Here is a 17,500-nt window from a genome sequence, read left to right on the forward strand (position 1 = left end):
TTATATTTATTTCCTAAGCTTGGGCCTCCATATTTATGTTTATTTCCTAAGCTTGTGTCCCTAATATTTATATTTATTTCTTAAGCTTGGGCCTCCATATTTATGTTTATTTCCTAAGCTTTTGTCCCCAATATTTGTCCGTTGTCCTCCTAGGCTGTGGGTTCCCCTCTTTTATTTATTTGTTAATTTATTTAAGCTTTGTGGTCCTCCATATTTATGTTTATTTCCTAACTTGTGTCAATTATTTATTTGGGTTGTTTCCTAAGCTGTGTCCTCCCATATTTAGGTTTATTTCCTAAACTTGTGTCCCCATATTTGTGTTTATTCCTAAGCCTTGTCCTCCATATTTATGTTTTATTTCCTAAACTTGTGTCCCCAATTTATTTTGTGTTTATTTCCTAAGTTTGTGTCCCTCCATTTTTATTTTAAAATTGTGTCCTCTTATGTTTCCCCATATGTGTTTAATTTCTAGTTTGTTGGGTCTCCATTATTTATTGTTTATTTCCTTTAAACTTTGTGTCCTCCATATTTATGTTTAAAATTTCCCCGATTTTAAGCTTGTCCTGTTTGTCCCATATTGATGTTTATTTCCTAAGACTTGTGTCCTCCATATTTATGTTATTTCCTAACCTTGTGTCCCCCATATTGTTTGATAGTTTATTTCCTCAGTTTGCTTGTCCTCCATATTTATGTTTATTTCCTAAAGCTTGTGTCCCCAATATTATGTTTATTTCCTAACTTGTTGGTCCTCATATTTATGTTTATTTACTCATTTGTTGTCCTCCCATTTTATTTTGTTTATTTCCTAAGCTTGTGTCCCCAATATTAATGTTTATTTACTCAGCTTGTATCCTCCATATTTATGTTTATTTCCTATGCTTGGGCCTCCATATTTATGTTTATTTCCTAAGCTTGTGTCCTCCATATTTATTTTTATTTCCTAAGCTTTTGTCCTCGATATTTATGTTTATTTCCTTAACTTGTGTCCCCAAAATATATGTTTATTTCCCAAGCTTGTGTGCTCCATTTTTATGTTTCATTTACTCAGCTTGTGTCCTCCATATTTATGTTTATTTCCTAAGCTTGTGTCCTCCATATTTATTTTTATTTCCTAAGCTTGCATCCCCAATATTTATGTTTACTTCCTAAGCTTGTGTCCTCCATATTTATGTTTATTTCCTAAGTTTGTGTCCCCAATATTTATGTTTATTTCCTAAGCTTGTTTCCTCGATATTTATGTTTATTTCCTAAGTTTGTGTCCTCAATATTTATATTTATTTACTCATCTTGTGTCCTCAATATTTATGTTTATTTCCTAAGCTTGTGTCCCCAATATTTGTGTTTATTTCCTAAGCTTGTGTCCTCCATATTTATGTTTATTTCCTAAGCTTGTGTCCTCCATATTTATGTTTATTTCCTAAACTTGTGTCACCAATATTTGTGTTTATTTCCTAAGCTTGTGTCCTCCATATTTATGTTTATTTCCTAAACTTGTGTCCCCAATATTTGTGTTTATTTCCTAACCTTGTGTCCTCCATATTTATGTTTATTTCCTAAACTTGTGTCCCCAATATTTGTGTTTATTTCTAAGCTTGTGTCCTCCATATTTATGTTTATTTCCTAAACTTGTGTCCCCAATATTTATGTTTATTTCCTAAGCTTGTGTCCTCCATATTTATGTTTATTTCCTAAGCTTGTGTCCTCCATATTTATGTTTATTTCCTCAGCTTGTGTCCTCCATATTTATGTTTATTTCCTAAACTTGTGTCCCCAATATTTATGTTTATTTCCTAAGCTTGTGTCCTCCATATTTATGTTTATTTCCTAAACTTGTGTCCCCAATATTTATGTTTATTTCCTAAGCTTGTGTCCTCCATATTTACGTTTAGTTCCTAAGCTTGTGTCCTCAATATTTATGTTTATTTACTCAGTTTGTGTCCTCCATATTTATGTTTATTTCCTAAGCTTGTGTCCCCAATATTTATGTTTATTTACTCAGCTTGTGTCCTCCATATTTATGTTTATTTCCTATGCTTGGGCCTCCATATTTATGTTTATTTCCTAAGCTTGTGTCCTCCATATTTATTTTTATTTCCTAAGCTTTTGTCCTCGATATTTATGTTTATTTCCTTAACTTGTGTCCCCAAAATTTATGTTTATTTCCTAAGCTTGTGTGCTCCATTTTTATGTTTATTTACTCAGCTTGTGTCCTCCATATTTATGTTGATTTCCTAAGCTTGTGTCCTCCATATTTATTTTTATTTCCTAAGCTTGCGTCCCCAATATTTATGTTTATTTCCTAAGCTTGTGTCCTCCATATTTATGTTTATTTCCTAAGTTTGTGTCCCCAATATTTATGTTTATTTCCTAAGCTTGTTTCCTCGATATTTATGTTTATTTCCTAAGCTTGTGTCCTCAATATTTATATTTATTTACTCAGCTTGTGTCCTCAATATTTATGTTTATTTCCTAAGCTTGTGTCCCCAATATTTGTGTTTATTTCCTAAGCTTGTGTCCTCCATATTTATGTTTATTTCCTAAGCTTGTGTCCCCAATATTTATGTTCATTTCCTAATCTTGGGCCTCCATATTTATGTTTATTTCCTAAGCTTGTGTCCTCCATATTTATGTTTATTTATTCAGCTTGTGTCCCCAATATTTATGTTTACTTTCTAAGCTTGTGTCCCTAATATTTATGTTTATTTCCTAAGCTTGGGCCTCCATATTTATGTATATTTCCTAAGCTTGTGTCCTCCATATTTATGTTTACTTCCTAAGCTTGTGTCCTCCATATTTATTTTTTATTTCCTAAGCTTGTGTCCCAAATATTTATGAATTAATTTCCTAAGCTTTTGTCCTTGATATTTATGTTTATTTCCTAAGCTTTTGTCCTCCATATTTATGTTTATTTCCTAAGCTTTTGTCCTCCATATTTATGTTTATTTACTCAGTTTGTGTCCTTCATATTTATGTTTATTTACTCAGCTTGGGCCTCCATATTTATGTTTATTTCCTAAGCTTGTGTCCTCCATATTTATGTTTATTTACTCAGTTTGTGTCCTTCATATTTATGTTTATTTCCTAAGCTTGTGTCCTCCATATTTATGTTTATTTCCTAAGCTTGTGTCCTCAATATTTATGTTTATTTCCTAAGCTTGTGTCCTCCATATTTATGTTTATTTCCTAAGCTTGTGTCCTCCAAATTTATGTTTATTTCCTAAGCTTTTGTCCCCAATATTTATGTTTATTTCCTAAGCTTGGGCCTCAATATTTATGTTTATTTCCTAAGCTTGTGTTCACCATATTTATGTTTATTTCCTAAGCTTGTGTCCTCCATATTTTATGTTTATTTCCCTAACGCTTGTGTTCTCCATATTTATGTTTATTTACCTCAGCTTGTGTCCCCAATCCATTTATGTGTTTTCTTTTCCTAAGCTTGTGTCCTCCATATTTATGTTTATTTCCTAAGCTTGTGTTCTCCATATTTATGTTTATTTCCTAAGCTTGTGTCCTCCATATTTGTGTTTATTTCCTAAGCTTGTGTCCCCAATATTTATGTTTATTTCCTAAGCTTGGGCCTCCATATTTATGTTTATTTCCTAAGCTTGTGTTCTCCATATTTATGTTTATTTCCTAAGCTTGTGTCCTCCATATTTATGTTTATTTCCTAAGCTTGTGTTCTCCATATTTATGTTTATTTACTCAGCTTGTGTCCCCAATATTTATGTTTATTTCCTAAGCTTGTGTCCTCCATATTTATGTTTATTTCCTAAGCTTGTGTTCTCCATATTTATGTTTATTTCCTAATCTTGTATCCCCAATATTTATGTTTATTTCCTAAGCTTGTGTCCCCAATATTTATGTTTATTTCCTAAGCTTTTGTCCTCCATATTTCTTAAATGTTTTATTTATCCTAAGCTTGTGCCCCTCTATATTTATTTTGTTTATTTCCTCTAAGCTTGGGGTGTCGTCCACACTATTTATGTTCATTTTTGTTCCTAATGCTTGTGTCCCCAATATTTATGTTTTATTTGTTCCTCTAAGCTTGGGCCTCCATATTTTTATGTTTTAATTTCCTAAAGCTTGTGTTTCCATTCCATTTTTATGTTTAATTTACTCAGTTGTTGTGCCCTCCATCTTATTATTGTTTATTTCCTAACCGCTTGCTGGTCCTCCATGATTTAATGTTTATTTCCTAAGGCTTGGTGTCCCCAATATTTAATGTTTATTTTCCTAAGCGTTGGGCCTCCATATTTTAAATGTTTATTTCCTAAGCTTGTGTTCCCTCGCATATTTGTATGTTTTATTTACTGCAGCTTGTGTTCCTCCATAGTTTACTGTTTATTTCCTAAGCTTGTGTCCTCCATATTTTATGTTTAATTTACTCCAGCTTGTGTCCCTCCATATTTTATGTTTATTTTCCTAAGCTTGTGTTCCCCCAATAATTCATGTTTTATTTCCCTAAGCTTGGGGCCACTAATGACTTTAAATGTTTATTTCCTAAGCTTGTGTTTCATCCATATTTAATGTTTTATTTCCTAAGCTTGTGTTCCAATCCATATTTTTGTTTATTTCCTAAGCTGTTTTTGTTCTCCATATTTGATGTTTATTTACTGCAGCTTGGATGTCCCCAATATTTGTATATGGTTTAATTTCCTCAAGCTTGGTGTTCTCCATTAATTTATGTTTTATTTCCTAAGCTTGTGGTTCTCCATATTTTCATGTTATTTTGCCTAAGCTTGTTGGTCCTCCATATTTAATTTATGTTTATTTCCTAAGCTTTGTGCCCCAATATTTATGTTTATTTCCTAAGCTTGGGCCTCCATATTTATGTTTATTTCCTAAGCTTGTGTTCTCCATATTTATGTTGATTTCCTAAGCTTGTGTCCTCCATATTTATGTTTATTTCCTAAGCTTGTGTTCTCCATATTTATGTTTATTTACTCAGCTTGTGTCCCCAATATTTATGTTTATTTCCTAAGCTTGTGTTCTCCATATTTTTGTTTATTTCCTAAGCTTGTGTCCTCCATATTTATGTTTATTTCCTAAGCTTGTGTTCTCCATATTTATGTTTATTTCCTAAGCTTGTGTCCCTAATATTTATGTTTATTTCCTAAGCTTGGGCCTCCATATTTATGTTTATTTCCTAAGCTTGTGTCCTCCATATTTATGTTGATTTCCTAAGCTGTGTCCTCCATTATTTGTTTATTTCTAAGCTTGTGTTCTCCATATTCATGTTTATTTACTCAGCTTGTGTCCCCAATATTTATGTTTATTTCCTAAGCTTGTGTTCTCCATATTTATGTTTATTTCCTAAGCTTGTGTCCTCCATATTTATGTTTATTTCCTAAGCTTGTGTTCTCCATATTTATGTTTATTTCCTAAGCTTGTGTCCCTAATATTTATGTTTATTTCCTAAGCTTGTGTCCCCAATATTTATGTTTATTCCTTAAGGTTTTGTCCTCCATATTTATGTTTCTTTCCTAAGCTTGTGCCCTCCATATTTATGTTTATTTCCTAAGCTTGTGTCCTCCATATTTATGTTCATTTCCAAGCTTGTGTCCCCAATATTTATGTTTATTTCCTAAGCTTGGGCCTCCATATTTATGTTTATTTCCTAAGCTTGTGTCCTCCATATTTATGTTTATTCACTCATCTTGTGCCCTCCATATTTATGTTTATGTCCTAAGCTTGTGTCCTCCATATTTATGTTTATTTCCTAAGCTTGTGTCCCCAATATTTATGTTTATTTCCTAAGCTTGGGCCTCCATATTTATGTTTATTTCCTAAGCTTGTGTTTTCCATATTTATGTTTATTTACTCAGCTTGTGTCCTCCATATTTATGTTTATTTCCTAAGCTTGTACCTCCATATTGATGTTTATTTCCCAAGCCCTGTGTCCCCAATATTTATGTTTATTTCCCAAGCTTGTGTCCCCAATATTTATGTTTATTTCCTAAGCTTTTGTCCTCCATATTTATGTTTATTTCCTAAGCTTCTGTCCTCGATATTTATGTTTATTTCCTAAGCTTGTATCCTCCATATTTATGTTTATTTACTCAGCTTGTGTCCTCCATATTTATGTTTATTTACTCAGCTTGTGTCCTCCATATTTATGTTTATTTCCTAAGCTTGTGTCCCCAATATTTATGTTTATTTCCCAAGCTTGTGTCCCCAATATTTATGTTTATTTCCTATGCTTGTGTCCTCCATATTTATGTTTATTTCCTAAGCTTGTGTCCTCCATATTTATGTTTATTTCCTAAGCTTGTGTCCTGCATATTTATGTTTATTTCCTAAGCTTGTGTCCTCCATATTTATGTTAATTTCCTAAGCTTGTGTCCCCGATATTTACACCTATGTCTTAACCTTACGTCCTTGATATCCATATCTCAGATATTCAGTAAGATGATTTTAAAGTGATTAAATTGATTTCATTTCATATGGATTGCAAGGTGACTTAACTATTTTAACTTCATTCATCAAATGAAGGAATTGTAAAGGTTTATGTCAACTCTGCCGAAAGGCGCAAAGTACATCTCTCTTTCTGTAATGTCTCTTCCACAACCATTCCCTGATCATTGCCTTGACTTTGGTGTTCGTCAGGCTCCATCCTAAAACCATTGCTTCATACGCCTCTGAAAATACCATTTATTTCCCTAACTTATTTTATTTACAGTTTAATCTTTTATACATTCGTTTTGTTATACATTCGTTCTTACGATATTTGAATCATGAAACTTTTACAGTATATTACATCAAAGCAGGATAGAATCATAGTCTATTTCCGAAAAAAAAAGGATGAGAGGGGGAAAAAATCGATGCACAAACAACAGCGCTCACACTTTACAGCTCACGCCGCAGTCTAATATCCAAAATGTGACTTCAGGTAAAATGATCATAAAATCCTCTTTTCCGAAAATTTCTATTTCATTCTTGACATCAGTTGACATAATACAAACAATACGACCAACAGAGCTACACTAAGGACTAACATTCCTTTTCAAATATCAATGACGGAAAACAAGCAATAACAATATTGATTCTTATATTTTAGCCTCTAAGAGTCGGAAATCCTCGATAGTATAGTGGTTAGTATCCCCGCCTGTCACGCGGGAGGCCGGGGTTCGATTCCCCGTCGGGGAGGTAGTTTTGGACGGAGGAATGACAGATGGGTTTTCGATTTTTGTCATTCAGTTTCATACACGCACAAGTAATTCACTGAAAGAAACCATTATCAGATACTGTGTGTGTCCAAAATAAATTGTCAAAGAAAACGGAAATCCTTTAAAGAAAGAGGAAAGAAAGCAAATGAGTTGCACACATCGCTGGGATTACACTAAGCATCCATTGGGAGAGATTGTTCCTAACTCACGAAGGCATCGGTGGTTCAGTGGTAGAATTCTCGCCTGCCACGCGGGAGGCCCGGGTTCGATTCCCGGCCGATGCATATAATTTTAGTTAATATTATCATTTCCATTTCAGTGCGAGAGAGAAAGAAACTTTCCCAATTGAAGAATAGAAGTCGTTCATCTAGCAAAGGTTAGTGAACAATTTCGTTTTTATTTTCATTTTCAAATTCCCGAAGGCTTGGAAACTCGTATTAAAAGTTTTAATTAAACTCTGCCCGAAAAGATTTCTTTTGTGAAACTCCGAGGCAGCCGCTGTAAATGCTCGAGAAATTTTCGTGCGTCTTAAATAATTTCCAGGGCATTTTCTTTATGGCTATAATTATAAGCTACTTAAGCAACAATTGCGAAAATTGACTTTTTAAATGGTAGTCAAATATTACAGTCAACAATTCATTTTCAATTTCAATTTTAATTTTGTTATATACCACTTTTTACATTAATCGCTGATTTTCTTTTGTTTCATTATAATAATTGAGCTTATTCTCCACCCAACACATGCGTCATGTTTTCTCTCTTCTCCCCGTCTTTCTCATTATGCATTGTTTGCTTATGCTCGCACGCACATGTCAATTTATGGTTATATACCACGAAACGAGAAATTATATATATTAATATACTAAATAAATGCAAATATACACACATCCAAACCAACACGAGCACACACACACACACACACACACACACACACACACACACACACACACATATATATATATATATATATATATATATATATATATATATATATGTATATATGGATGTTTACAAATAAAGAATAAGGCATTTCTCCTTAGAGAAGGCGGGTCCAGAGAAAATCCCACGAGCGGTCATTGCCACATTCATACTATAACTAACGAATCGTGGTTGGACCCTCCTCGGCGCCGGGAATATTTAAAGCTGAATTAAGGAAACCCTGAGATAAATTATTTGTGAGGTTGGGTCGGAATGAGGTGGGTAATTTAAGTGAGGTCATGCTTTAAAAGAGGTTGGGTTGGTCTGTGATGCGGTGGTTAGCGAAGTCGTTATCGGTCAGCTGTCGCTGTTATGAACGGCATTGCTTGTTATCGGTGACTGTCGGCGTGACTTTCCGCTAAATTATTGAAAGCAATGGCGAGTAGAAAAGGAGAGAGAGAGAGAGAGAGAGAGAGAGAGAGAGAGAGAGAGAGAGAAATTCCTTGATATGAGGTGATTCTGTTGTAAAGCATTCTTTCTGGCGGCTAGTGGTACTTTCGCTGAAGGGAGAGAGAGAGAGAGAGAGAGAATTTCGGGTCTGTACGTCAGTGTTGTTCATTTCCACACATGAACACCTCAAACCCATTTACTTAGGATAAGAAAATGAGCCACGAATGGAGTGTGGAACCACTGATTTTCGCAGGAGATGGTGTTGACTGAATACAGCGAATAGAATTTCAGATTTTTTTTATTGAATACAAAATACTAATCAAAAGGACAAATAAACAAATGTAACAAAATTAAGGAAATGGAGAATATAATAATGAAATAAAATTCAATCTAACATAATGAAAGAGCGCTTTTAAAACCTTATCAATAGTTTCTTTCTCTAATTATAAGAGAGTCCTGGTAGTCACAGGGTGAATAAAAAGTGTAATTATGAAAATACAGAATAGCCGTTCCCAGGGTGAGGGAGTGAAGCAAGAATTGAGTGTGTGGACGCCGGATGGGAGGGTGGCCGGACACAGTGAAATGAGAGCAGACGTTCTGCTAGCACGACTTTGCAGGAATGGTTCCGTGGGTCCCAAAACTTGGGCATCTCTAATATAGCTGCTTGTTCTCTCTTTTCCTTTTTATTATTCCTCTGAGACTATCCAGTTCCTAAACTAGCCGTCCTTAAACACTTTCTATGTTTCGGATTATGTTCATTTCTAGCGGAACACCTTGCTAACTTCTTCATCGGTATATAGCAGAGAGAGAGAGAGAGAGAGAGAGAGAGAGAGAGAGAGAGAGATATTCTGTGAACATTACAGAAATATAAAAGAAAAAAATATATGGTTCACAGTTTACTGATTTCCTTCCCTCCTTTGAACAGTAATGACAAGAAGAACACACACATAATATATATACATAATTATATATATATATATATATATATATATATATATATATATATATATATATATATATATATATATATATATATATATATACCCACTACAAACTTCCAGGCTCTCAGCACCAGTCCTCAAAATCCAGAAATGTGTTGTAGTACCGTCAAGCTGAATTGTCATGTACTGCCTCTTTTAAAGTATTTTCTTCAATGATTTTGGGACGTATGATTTTTTACACCTGTGCGCTTTTAGCGCGTTACACATTCGTTTCCTCTGAAGAGGAAAGCAAAATAAGCTCTATGTTCCGTGACTTTTTCAAACATCTGAGATGTCATTTTTTTTGTGTGTTTTTCATCTAATTTCCAATCGTCATCAATTGGCTATTCACATATCTCATCTCCGATAACAGGATACCCTGTGGTAATTGCTGAAATCGGTTTGGAACCGTGAAAGACTAATGTTGACAGCGTATGAGGTCCATTGAAACGATAATAATTTTTGGGATGTTTAGCCGTCTATCCCTAACCCCCATCAACCTATCGACAGAGCTCGCCGTACATTATGCTATAAATGGACGTATATTATATTTTCTTTTTATGCACGGACAATATGCAAATTGATGACAGTGATCATAATTCATATTTGTCATTGCTAAGAATCCCAGTCACGCGAATAAAAATAATCAAGGTAAACAAAATATTATATAAAAACACCGAAGGCTTAAGTCACGGGATGCTTCGTTGTAGGGAACGGAGTAGAAATCATATTCTAGTATAAGACAAAAGAGTGGTAAAAAATAATAATAAACCGAAATAAAGGTAACATCAAAATAAAAGCACCAACACAACACACTTAATATCACAGACTCTAAAAATGAACAATAGTGTCTGAGAGTGAGTGTGGACGCTTGTTCGCTGAAGGTAGAAGAATCCCAGGCACCTTGGAAGAATCCTAACTACTTCAGCACAAAAGGTCACACGGCACAATGACACCTCATCAAACAACGTCGGAGTTGAAGCTTGTGTTGCTGAGTGGGACGCAGGCTGTCACTCAGCTAATTAACAAAAATCAATAACTCTGGAGGGGGAGATCTACGGAAATTTCCATTTTGATTTTTCATTAATTCATCGCCATAAATGAACTTCAGTTTGAACAATGACTTCTATCGCTTTTAAGGAAGAAGGCGAAATTACAAGTCTTTCATTTCATCCAGAAGCTGCAGTCTTGTTGTTTGAAATAGAAAATACTAAAAACAGTTTTCAAATGTTACTGACTTTGTGTCATTATCCAAATGCACTGAGTCTTTTACTAAAATTATCAATGTTTCTGGCTAATATTTAAGTACGCCATTCCTGAAGCATTATTTCATATTTTACTAAATGATTTTAGTGGGTAAGACGAAAGACATTCAATGAAAACAACAGATTTCTTCAGTCAAAATTTGTAATAAAAACTGTCGTTTTTAAATACTAAGGCCTGCCACAAGAACACCTCAATAATCATTGTTTGAATTAATCAGAGGCTAGAGATATCCGGTTACCAAATGTGCCATGAAAGGAAATTGTTTTTTTTTTTCCTGGACGTGAAATGAAGTATACCAATAGTCGCTCAGCAAATCAGAACAAGACGACCAGCCTAAAAAGAGAACTTACCTTCTATGACTGTTAACTGAATACATTCCTAGGACGAAGAGATTCCACAAAGCAATCATAATCTCTCTCTCTCTCTCTCTCTCTCTCTCTCTCTCTCTCTCTCCTCTCTCTCTCTCTCTCTCTATATATATATATAATATATATATATATATATATATATGTTTATGCATGCACACACACACATATATTCCGTATGCATAGGCTTAGACCAGCGAAGATTTTCATTGAAGTCTTTCACTGGAAACTCACACTCTTATGCGAGTATATTTATACAGTCTATTCGTCTATTCAAACCACTTGATAACTCCAATTCCTCTGATCCTGGCGGTCAATAATTCGATAAATAACCCACAAAGGAGAATAATTGTAGTATTGTGATCATTGTGAATCTTCAATAAAGGCTGACTACCAACTTCCTCAATGGGATGACAAAAGCCAATAAACTAGGTAAGCCTAAAACCTCATATGAGAAGACTTCCTTCCGGCTGACCATTATGCCATTATGAAGCCAGATGGTGACCTATGAAGTGTGAAGGCATCGAAAAAATGGTGTGTGTGTGCCTGTTTGTGCGTGAATGTGGTAGCAATCGTTGTCTTTTATTCTTCTAGCGCTAACCCTGGATACAATGAAGGCTTACAGTATAAAATAATTATATGATATATACAAACACACGCACGCACACATACATATAAGGTGTGCGCATACCATCTACATATAATATAATATATAATATTATTATATTATATATAGGTATACACACACATATATATAATAGTGATATTATATAATAGTCTATATATATATATATATATAATCAACAATTTATATATAATATTATATATATATATATAATATATATATATAATATATAATGTATATATATAGACTTACGTGCGTAAAAAACTAGCCAACACAATTTGTCTGAAATACCTGAAAGTAGTATAGGCAAAAGATTTTACACTTGGTTGTTTCACTTTCCTTGTGGTCATAAATTCTGTTTATATTTTATATCACAATTCAATTCCATAGACGTTATACTGGGAGCTGAACTGTACCAAACCCTTTGAATGGTAAAGTTCAAAATAAGATACAATATCCATTAAAAATGAAACTCTCTCTCTCTCTCTCTATTGATCTAGCGTTGAGTAATTCACTTCCATTTGTTACTGGATGGGACCAACAATCGAACTGGATAGTGTGTGCATATCACGCGCCTATACAATCACTCTCGCGCACTCCCCGCAATCACGGGGTAAAAAAGGGTCCAATCTATAATAATTAGGGTCAATTTGGGGAGAGCTTTGGAAACAGTTGGGCAGAGAGTAACCGGGAAGATACCAAGATGATGATAGAGAAGATGAAATATACATGAAAAGATACTAAATTTCTGCGTGCATACACACACACACACACACACACACACACACACACACACATATATATATATATATATATATATATATATATATATATATATATATTATATATATGTGTGTGTGTGTGTGTGTGTGTGTGTTTGTATATATATATATATATATATATATATATATATATATATATATATATATATATATATACACTTTCATATGCATTCCCTAGATATTTTAAGCGGTACTAGATCTTTCATTTTCATGACTGAATGATCGTAGAATAGGGAAGAACTAAAGAGGAGGCAGAGCAGAACACCTACCGTATCAATATTGACATTTAGTGCAGCATTAATAATAATAATAACTTGAACATCACCATAATGCTCTGATTTCATGAGAAGATAAAACTAAGCGTTACGCCCTTGTTTAACCACCTGAATAATATATTACTACGTATACATTCGATTTTCTTGTTTAATAGTGCTACAACAAATTGTCATCGGGCCATTTTACATCAATTTTTTTTTTTAATGGACGTTAATGTTCCATTTCATAAATGCGATTAATATTGCCAATATTCCCTATTGTAGTAAAACCTAATCCTTGAAAAATATAGCAGTTGGAAAACGTAAAGGCTAATTAATTTCTTTTTACCAAAGCTGAAGACTAGAATCAGTAAATGGTAAAATAAAGTGGCGATGGTTTGAATATGAAACTAAATAATGGGCAAGTAATGGTGTAAAGAATCATTATCATTGTCAAGCACATGACTTACAAAAAACTTCTAGTTACTCGTTTTCTACAACAAAACTAACAAAATCTCAAACAGCAATAAAGCGAGAGAGAGAGAGAGAGAGAGAGAATCGCAACTCAACGTCATGTATAAAAAAAAAGCATCTTTGAGAATTAAGAAAAAATAAACCGCATTCACGACATAAACACGCCACTTCACTATCGTCCAATCTCTGGAGAGGATTTCCTGTTTCTCCGAAGAGACTATCTCTGGATCTGTTCTGAACACGAAGATAAAACAGATAGCGTAAGCAAAGTAAAATGGATGCGATTTTTAGAAATGAAAACAATATGCAAAGATCAGTACAATTCGTATAAATCTTTTGAGATTTCTTTAGACATTCCGCTTCAAAAAAATAGAAATAAACAGAAATTCGTAAAGTCTGTATAAATTATACAATCAAAATATGATAGGTTTCTCTTGAATATGAGTAGAGTAGAACATATAGAAACTATACAATCAAAATATGATAAACTTTTTTATATGATTATAAAAGAATATGCCCGAGTAAGCGTATTCCCTTACATAACAAGCAACACCAGAAATCGTCTCAAGCAAAGGAAGCAAAAAAGCAAGCACGCACACACGCAGAAACACACACACACACATACGAAGTCCGTCCAAACGAAGCTGCTTCCTCCTCCTCCTCCTCCTCGCCTCTCGTAAGAGAAGAGTAACGAGGAAGGGCCGCAGCGCGTGACTGAAGAAACGGCTCCGTACAAAGAGCTCCTGCTTGGGCTCTATAATTTATTTTCCATTAGGAAAAATCATGTTGGCTCTGCAGAGAACCCAGCCATCCCTTCAAGCAAACGAGTCGTTGGATCAACGAGAACCCCGCAGTTTTATATATTTGATATCGAGCACCGCATAACGAGACTCGCCGCGATAGAGAGGTTCATTAAGAGAAAGAGAGAAAAAAGAAAACTAACTGTGTGCATCTGTTCAGTGTGTTCTCCAGGGTACGAGCGCAAACATGTATGTGTGAGCGTGCAGATGTTTGAGACTCTTCGGAATCAAGAAACGTTTTTACTCCTAGATAGGGAAATTATAAAAAGAAGAACTCGTGTGTTTTTATCTACTCGGAATTCTAAGCCAAAAATGGGATCAAGTTCCATTGCCAGGGCTATCAAAAGTTAAAATATCGTACAAGCTATTCTTTACCTAAGCCTGCCCAATAAAAAACAATGCGGAGTTTAAACCGAAGTATAATGCAAATATTCACTTTAGTTATTAAAAAATAAAAAGATTCCCAATAAGAAAAAACAAACATTAATATATATATATATATATATATATATATATATATATATGTACATATATACTACATATATATATATATATATATATATATACACACACACACACACACACACATATATATATATATATATATATATATATATATATATATATTTCCCTCTCTATCTTTAAATGCATATATGTATATATATGTGCGTGTATGTGTGTTTGTGTATGAGTGTTTAAATTAATTCATGAAGAAAGAATGATGCTTGATAAAATTGATAAAATTTTGACTCACACTGACATTAATCCTTGTATTATTTCCAAAAATTACCATCATTATTTGATTTGCCTTATAAACAAAACATTTATAGCAAATATTACTGATTATAACTAATCAACAATAACAATAATTTAATTTTTATGACCCCTGAACTATTGCAGGGGAAGAAAAATGAGAATGATTTTATGTCACTACTCAATTTGAAGCTGTGCCAACTTTCTATTTGTTCTAGGAATGACCTTGTGTACTGTACTCTTAGCACATAGGATTGTGCTAATGAAACTGTATAAAGTTTAGCTACCAGCATAATAAGTACTATTACCTTATATATATATATATATATATATATATATATATATATATATATATATATATATATGTATATGTATATATATATATATATATATATATATATATATATATATATATATATATATATATAGCATAAAATTTTGAGTGAATATTCTATGTGTTTTGTACTTACAAAAATATTTGTTCGCAACCATCAGGTTTTTACGTTATTACACAAGAAGCGTAGGAGTACGTCCACACTGTAATGAAACATGTCATACAAACATGACGACAACTCACTGCACAATAAATAAATAAATAAAATTTAAAAAAGTCACAAACAGGTTGAATACGAGTTAACGACTTATAAGCAGCCATAACTGGTGCTTCTTACGATTATCCAGCATTCGCCAAAGTTTCATTCTCCAATTGTGGTCGCCAACTTGCTCTCAGTCTATTTGTGATAAGTTCGCGATAAGTAGCCAACTTGTGTTTTTGACACATGTTACTGTAGCATGGACGTACCTTTAGCTTAGCAGCAATATTAATTATTTGTGCTCCTGTTGCATTCAAAACAGCATTGTTGCGAAACATGAATCCAAAATTTTAGCGATGCATTTAACTTGTGGGCCCCAGAAGCCTTACTCATAAACGTTGCATCTTTATTTTCAAGTTTCTCAGTGCAGTGACGCAGTGGCCTAGAAACTTTAGTGTTTCTCGTCATTACAAATGAAATGAGCTTAAATAATGATATATGACGATATGAAGCTGGTAAGTCTAACTCTCGATGCAGCTATTTCTTCTTCCTTGATGAGAAATGGGGAAATTGCCAGTATTCACAGAGACCTATTAATTCATAGGTGATACAGTTAGTGAGGTATGAAGCTGAACTATATACTAAAACTAGGGCTATATTGATCAGCGGAATTTGTACCATGCATCAATTCCATAAATCATTGTGCATTCGTAACACATATTCTGGAAGATGGGTATTGTTAGCATATTTTATCTTCTATAAAAGGTGTGCATATTACAGCTGCTCAGAATAGACACTTTGCTTTTCTCTACTCCTGTGAGGACGTTGCCAACATCAAGGGACACCTCATACTATAACGCTTCCAGTGACAGGCTTTTTTTTTCCACAGTAATGTTTATTATGATTACAGCCATCCCCAGTGTCACCTTCCTTAGGCCTCATTTCAGTATGGGTCACTGTCTCTTGAGTTTTTCTATATTCGCTTTAAAGATCGTTAACCTTCTTTTCATGCTTTGGCATACTGGACAGTACAAGAATCTCTTCGTACCTCTGACTGTCAAACTATAAAAAAACTCCTCTTGGCAGTCTTATCTGTGCTGACACTTGTAATATTAAGAGGGGTGTCATGATAACTTAATGCTTTTTTCACTGTCATCCAATAATTATGTATTTCGATTAGTTTTTTCTTATTTCACTCTATTGCTCACGTTACCTCCAACAGCTTTGTAGCGCTTCTTGCCTTTATTTCTTCGCTTATTGGTGCACTGTACCTTTCCATACCTTCCTATTATAAGCAAGTTAGTATATTTTTTTGTTTGCTTTAAAAGAATGAACAATTATTTCTAAAACCATGATATCAGTAATAAACAAAAATAACTTATTCCTGATATCCTAAATAGTTCGCCAGCAACATTAGGAACATTAACGCTGAAGTCACTAGACTCATAAAGTTCTTAAACAAGCATATCTGTGAAAACGCTAACATACATTACACACCACTCTCTACACACACACGCGCGCGCGCACACACACTACTCACACACACACACACACACACACACACACACATATATATATATATACATATATATATATATATATATATATATATATATATATATATATATATATATCCTGTTATTCATCCAGTTATTCAGGAAGACAGTTATGTAGGTAGTTGTATACACATGTCAGTAGATAAGAACATTGATAGAATGAATATATATGTATATAAATATATATATGTATATATATATATATATATATATATATATATATATATATCTCAAACACATTTACCATTTGGCAGGTCTTAGGAGCTTTTAAATACAAAAACAACCTTTGAAGGTTCTCGGAGTAGATAACACATCTTGGATGCAACATCAGCAACATGGTAATTAAGTATACAAAATAAAGTATCCGGTTGTAAGACTTGCTCATAAATAACGGCTAAAAATATTTTCCTCTTTATTAGCTGAAAGGAATTAATATTTATGACCGATATCAAGAACTCCCTGAATACCAGTACAGCCTCCGGACATCCATAAAGAATCCACTATTCAACCGACAGCTACTTTTTCAATACAAGGAGCTGATGGCCACTTCTTTAAGCACACACACACACACACTCGGG

The 17,500-nt window shown here is 33.6% G+C and overlaps 1 protein-coding gene and 2 non-coding genes across 4 annotated transcripts in view; 2 read left to right on the plus strand and 1 right to left on the minus strand.

Annotated features, from left to right (window-relative positions):
• LOC135215383 (uncharacterized) overlaps window positions 1-17,500 on the minus strand; it is a 517,130-nt gene that overhangs the window by 485,764 nt on the left and 13,866 nt on the right. The gene's annotated exons all lie outside the window — the stretch shown is intronic.
• Window positions 7,075-7,146, plus strand: Trnad-guc (transfer RNA aspartic acid (anticodon GUC)). The gene has a single exon. It is a non-coding gene; the product is annotated as a tRNA-Asp (tRNA).
• Window positions 7,380-7,450, plus strand: Trnag-gcc (transfer RNA glycine (anticodon GCC)). The gene has a single exon. It is a non-coding gene; the product is annotated as a tRNA-Gly (tRNA).

Source organism: Macrobrachium nipponense, chromosome 5 (assembly GCF_015104395.2).
Source record: "Macrobrachium nipponense isolate FS-2020 chromosome 5, ASM1510439v2, whole genome shotgun sequence".
In the NCBI taxonomy this organism is placed as follows: domain Eukaryota; kingdom Metazoa; phylum Arthropoda; class Malacostraca; order Decapoda; family Palaemonidae; genus Macrobrachium; species Macrobrachium nipponense.